The following is a 6,713-nucleotide window of genomic DNA, read 5'->3' on the forward strand; positions in this document are numbered from 1 at the left end:
ACGTTGACGTCTGATATTGTTATTGATTTCATTTCAAATTCTATTTTCAAATTCGATCTTAAAAAATCCGATGTCGTTAAAACGCACAGAATGACGAGAAATCCGTCTGATTTTACACTCAGAGATTTAAGATGGTTAAAACTGAGTAAAATATCAGTTCTCACAATACGTAACCCTTCCCGTGTATATACACCAACGACACCTGGTGACGAGACGAGATCACGTGTCCAGTTGAAGACGACGTACTGCAGAACATCGACTGTGATAGACCAGCAGTATAAGTGTTTAGTCTGAGTTACTATATGTGGTATTCCATCAATTGTAGTGAGCAATCCTGATTTATTATAGACTTGAATTAACGGGTTAGAGATGTTCCAATCTGATAATTTGTAAACTTGCACGAGTAACTGCGACTTAAAAAGTGGGTTTCTATTTGAAATAATTTCAATACGTGCTTTATTAGTTTTAGTATAAAACGATGAAGGTGGATGTCCGGTTTGTTCTCGTATAAGAGCTATAGGTTCACTGGTGCTGTTCCATCCGTCGTAAATTTGAGGACGAGTTTTCATCGGATCCTCACCTGGATATAATCTGAAATCTATCTGTATAAACGTTAAATTCATTGCAAACCCGTCTGACATCCCGATCCATTCTAACAACAATTTACATCGGAGGGTAGAAATCATGAATTCATAACCTGTTTGAGTTGGTAATTCTTTCACTGCATGCTTGTGACATGTATGTAAGATTTTCAAGCGACTTTTTCCTTCAAAACGATATATGATATAAACCCGACTACCTCGCGCTCCATCGACGTTACTCCTAAACAACAACGAAATCAAATCGTTACTGCGGATATCTAGTTGTTTTCTTCCGGTAGCGCAGAGTTTGTTGTCGGACTCACCGACGAGAAGGTAGTTTTCGTTACAGAATATCGACGGCTCGATGTCGTAGTAAACTTGAACGAGAAAACTTCCCGGTAAAGAGCTGTTGACGAACCAACGACATTCAACACCGCGCACTAACGACGGATAGTTCGGTGAAACGATGTAACCAGACGTAGAATCGACGGAGTATTGAGTGTTGTTACAAGATGAACTGACTGTAACAGACGCGGCTTTCTCGACAGAGTTTGCGCGATCAGCCCGCGTAAATATACAGTCTCCGCAAGCGATCAGTAAAACTACGAACAACGCTTTCATTCGCTGCATATTGAACACAATTCACGCTTCAAAACAAACACATTTCTAACTATTTCCAAGTTTGCGCGATATTTCTCATAAGAGTCGCTGCAAAGTAATGACGAGTTGTCAGAATGTCAGAAGTTGACGAATTGATCGAGTCTAATTATTTTGTAAAAAGATCTCCCATCAAACTGGCGCCAGTCTCGTATTTCTCGTTACTTTCACCTGCGCTCGGTTTCGCTGTAATTACCGCGGTATCTAAATTTAAACATGTTTAAATATATATTGTGTTTATAATCATGTGCAATTATTTCTCTAAAAATATTTACTGTCACTCCCGAACTGCGTTCAGTTTGTGATAATATTCGATGACATTTTCTATCTATACCTCAAAATATTCTGCGTCTCTGTAAAACACTTCGTCAATATCTGTTTGGACTAAATTCGCTCTACACTCAATATAATAACTGAGTTGAAGCTAAGTGAAGCGCATGGATATCTGATTGTGGTGAGTAATAGGTCTTGTTCGGTACAGATTGTTTTGAAGAAACAACAGCAACCAAGTAAGACGGGGATGACAGCGGTAGAATAGAAACAGAGAAATGTTAGGAATCTTTAGTTAGGAAACTGTTGCAATAACCCCGGCGAGAATCCGACTCGCGCACTCTGATTCGGTCCGTTCTAAATTTGTCCCGTTCCGGACCCGGACCCGTTTAGAACGGTCTAACTGGTTCGTAGTGTGAACGCGACGAAATTCCAACCAATAATAAATGAGGTGAATTGATAATTCCGAAACTTCTGATCATCATTTAAAAACGTTTAATTTGACTCAATTTAGATTAGTCCAATCTAGCAGAGAGGCAGCTGTGATGAAGTCTTGTTAACCTGTCGCGAAAAAGACTCCATTAGAACGATAACCGCACTCAAACGTGGTGAACGGATAATAAGATAAAAACCCACTATCTACAGATTAAAAGATTTTAAAAACAAGAATTTATTCATTAAATCTAAAATATATATAAGACACGACGTTTCGATCTCACCCTAGAGATTATCGTCAGGTGTGAGATTTAGACTAAAAACAGGGGTATATATACAGACGAGGACAGGTTAATTGAGTAAATTGGCGAGTGAGTAAATAATTAGTGTTTGGTAAGACTCTATTATTGGTCTAGTTGCTGTACTGGTGACTGGTACGTGTTTACAATGTCGGCAACGATCCAAACTGAACCGCTTTGTAAGCTTTAACTTCGATACCCGACGTCGATGTCAAGCCGGCAAAATGTAAAGATCGACTTTGAAGGTTCACTATGTATTATTCAGAGTAAGACTTTCGCTACTTCAGTGGAATCTCGTTACAGCGAACTTCACGGGACCAGAAAATCTGTTCCTTATACTCGATTCTTCGTTATATCCAGTATGAAGTGAATTTTCTTACTCGGCACACAATTTCATATTTGTTATATCCGATGAATCGTTGTATCCGAGTTCGTTATAACGAGGTTCCACTTTAGTGCATATGGTGATTTAGATATTCAGGTGAAGTACTGCAAATGAATCTAGTTAACTTTCAAAGTACTATTCGTCTGTAAGTGTAACTGATTCAATCTTGGAGAATAGTTAAAATATGAGATTATACTTGAAATATCAAATATGCGATAAAAACCACGTGCGCTCTACGTCAATGCATGATTCCCATATGGTCTAGTGGTTAGGATTCCTGGCTTTCACCCACGCGGCCCGGGTTCGATTCCCGGTGTGGGAACGAGTATTTTTGGTTTAATTTTTTTTGCTACCTTTTTACAAATGCAATTGATTAAAGTCTGTTCAATTAATTGAAAGGAATCTTTTTCATTTCCGTATATGAATCGTACAAAATGAACTTACCATCTTTATAAAGCGGATCCTCGTAAGGAATCTTGAACGCTGTAAACATAGATGAATGCTATTGATGAAATTTTGAAGAAATCGTCTTTGGAGCAATCGTCTAATTCGTCTTATAGATTACTCCAAAATAAAATGAACGCTCATTTCATGATTCAAACAGGGCCCAGTCCCACAAATAAGTTGAACATAGTTTAAATAGCTCACAGACTTAAGATAAGGTTTTAAAGTTATGTTGGAACGAGTTTTTGAATTTGTCACAAATATTTACCACAGTTATTCAAACGCGTAAATCAGTAATAAACAAAGCAAGATTCCGCAATTGAAAAATAGTAGAGATAATCAAGGATTGAAAAGTTGATTATGTCACAACACTTCAATTGTTCCCTAAAAGCCAAACTGTTCCCTAAAAACCATCGACAATCCACGTGTGATGATGACTGATAGATTGTGGTATTTTGGCTTTTACGCCTTGAAAACTGAATCCAATGTCAAATTGGTAATATTGATTTCATCAAAAATGAATTGGTAAAAAGAAGCGATATTTATTACATTTTACCTCCAGTGCAGCGGAAAACTGCTAAAATCCAGAATATGCCGAACATGTTCGCAATGATAGTATATAGACATTTATTGAACTATTTATTCTGTTTAAAAAAACAAACCAGATGTCACGTTCCCAATACTGGTTACCAAGTCAGGATTTTAAAAGTAGCAGCCACGAAAATTTATTCGTATTTTTCTACCTAAAAGTAGGGATTGAACATGTTATTTATTTAATTGATAGATTTTGATTCTTTTCTGTTTTTATTCCGTGTCCCTTACAGACCATCGACACGTGCCGGGAACGAAACACATGGGGGAGGGAGGGGGAGGGGGGTTGATTTTAAAATTGGAAATTGAAGCACAGATACAATAGAAATAGCATCGGCGGTCGAATTTACAAATTCTTTTTGTTTAAATCGAAGTACATATCGAAGTGCATAATTGTAAAATGTCGATTCCGGTTCATTCAACCAATCTTCCAACTAACCTGAACAGGCAAGCGACTGACAGGGGTTAATTATGTTGGCCGCCTAATTTAATACATCGAGATTTCGGAAATAACTGTAATTTGAGAGACATTTTGCCCAAGGCCAAGGTCACCTTATTATTTCGATATCACTTTTAAATGCACTCGCAAACCCGTCCAGCTAGTTTATGGAATTGAACTAAAGGAACAAAATAATGATCTTGCCCAAAAATGTGTGGGAGAGTGGTACATGGAGGCTACGCCCCTTCACTCGGGACAGCCTACAACTATGTAGACGAAGAACTCAAATCAATCAATAGAATAAATAGTAGGATAATCATGCGTATGTCAAAAAGAGATCTATGAAATCATAACCATGCTGACATATCACGATCTCATCTGACTGTGTTATCTGCTGCTGCGCTTATCTTGACAATACATTATTTACATTTCGACGAATACAACGAAACCATAGATCCGAATTTGTTTTAGATATAGCGACGCCAAACACGAACAACGTCGATCTATCAACAGTTGACATCAACTACTGCGGCAAGAAAATTCCACCTGTGGCAAGTGAGGATCCACCACGTGTCGCTAGTGTGCAGTAGGACATCAACTACTGCGACAATAGAGGATTCCACTTGTGGAAAGTGAAGATCCACCACGTGTCGCTAGTGTGCAGTAGGACATCAACTACTGCGGCAAGAAAATTCCACCTGTGGCAAGTGAGGATCCACCACGTGTCGCTAGTGTGCAGTAGGACATCAACTACTGCGGCAATAGAGGATTCCACTTGTGGAAAGTGAGGATCCACCAGGTGTCGCTAGTGTGCAGTAGGACATCAACTACTGCGACAATAGAGGATTCCACTTGTGGAAAGTGAGGATCCACCACGTGTCGCTAGTGTGCAGTAGGACATCAACTACTGCGACAATAGAGGATTCCACTTGTGGAAAGTGAGGATCCACCAGGTGTCGCTAGTGTGCAGTAGGACATCAACTACTGCGGCAATAGAGGATTCCACTTGTGGAAAGTGAGGATCCACCAGGTGTCGCTAGTGTGCAGTAGGACATCAACTACTGCGACAATAGAGGATTCCACTTGTGGAAAGTGAGGATCCACCACGTGTCGCTAGTGTCCAGTAGGACATCAACTACTGTGACAATAGAGGATTCCACTTGTGGAAAGTGAGGATCCACCAGGTGTCGCTAGTGTGCAGTAGGACATCAACTACTGCGACAATAGAGGATTCCACTTGTGGAAAGTGAGGATCCACCAGGTGTCGCTAGTGTGCAGTAGGACATCAACTACTGCGGCAAGAAAATTCCACTTGTGGCAAGTGAGGATCCAGCGGGTGTCGCTAGTAGTTACTTGGTCCTCCGCGCTTTAATTCCTTCTACATTTCATTCAACTGAAATCGGATAATTTATTCTTTTTTGCTTGAAGTTTAACTTTACCAAACACCGAGCAGTTAATCTGATCCATTGTCTGGTTAAGGTTGACTGAACGTAAACTGACGGTAGGCAAAAATGATTTTGCCTAAATGTAAAGATAGATAAATTAATTTATTTTCCTAACATTTTGATAGTCATGGTATATATGTAGGGAACAATAATTTTGCTTACAATCGAAATAAAGACTTTTAACAAGGTTATTTACAAGGTTATACAAATGTACTATTTACTAACATACAACACCAGCGATCTATACTATCTAAACCGTTATGAATGAATTTTGTCAATTCTGGGTTGTGTATATACTAGCTGAATACCCGGCTTTCTCGTCGGTCGTGAGCACACCCCCCTTATGGCATTAATCCCGAATCTAGAGGTGTACTTACTTTATTGACCAACCATACGTTCATTTTGAAGCCTATTCCCATCAATCGACGAATTGTATGAGGTTATTTTTCAAATTGTTGACCTACCATTAATTGAAAATGACCCGAATGTACTCAAAGATCGCATCTCAGGGCCTTGATATTCAGAATTTTCTTGGGAGTGCCCCCAGATCCTCCATATTTGGCCATGATGTAGGTGACTATCCAGTTAACCTATCCGCCCTTAGGTGGTAAAACATCTGGATCCGTTCTTAGACCAGAGATATAACCTCAATGGCATTGTATCATCAACAGAAAAATTATTCAAATATGAGCTCTCATGTACCCACCAGAACGGAAATCTCGGACGTTTAATGCTAGAATTCAATAGCGACGATGACATTAGGATTATGTAATTGTATTACTGTTTGACATGATTTTTGATTCCTCTTAGTACGTGCATTTTCTTAAGAGAGCCCGTCTCAGAAAAGTACGTACATACATGTATATCGCTAACTGATCCAATCATATTAATTTCGATCCAAAGATTACATTTGAAAATTTTTTTTTTCTTTTAGCTTAATTCAGAAATTCTTGTACATTACTTAATCTATATTTCATCTATAATGTTCCAATGTTTGTATGAGGTAATTAGATTAAATATCCTCTAATTTTATCATTCCTAGCACGATGAAACGTGAATGTAAAATTAGTGATTAACGTAACTCAGGAAACCAATTACCAATTGTACTTCGATTTGAACAAAACAAAATTTTTGAACTCGATCGCCGATCACACAACTATATCTGTA

At 38.6% G+C, this 6,713-nt stretch overlaps 1 non-coding gene across 1 annotated transcript; it reads left to right on the forward strand.

Moving 5' to 3' along the window:
* Positions 1-2,877: 2,877 nt before the first annotated feature.
* Trnae-uuc (transfer RNA glutamic acid (anticodon UUC)) lies at positions 2,878-2,949 on the forward strand. Its single transcript has one exon. It is a non-coding gene; the product is annotated as a tRNA-Glu (tRNA).
* The last annotated feature ends 3,764 nt before the right edge of the window (positions 2,950-6,713 follow it).

Source organism: Tubulanus polymorphus, chromosome 9, assembly GCF_964204645.1.
Source record: "Tubulanus polymorphus chromosome 9, tnTubPoly1.2, whole genome shotgun sequence".
In the NCBI taxonomy this organism is placed as follows: domain Eukaryota; kingdom Metazoa; phylum Nemertea; class Palaeonemertea; order Tubulaniformes; family Tubulanidae; genus Tubulanus; species Tubulanus polymorphus.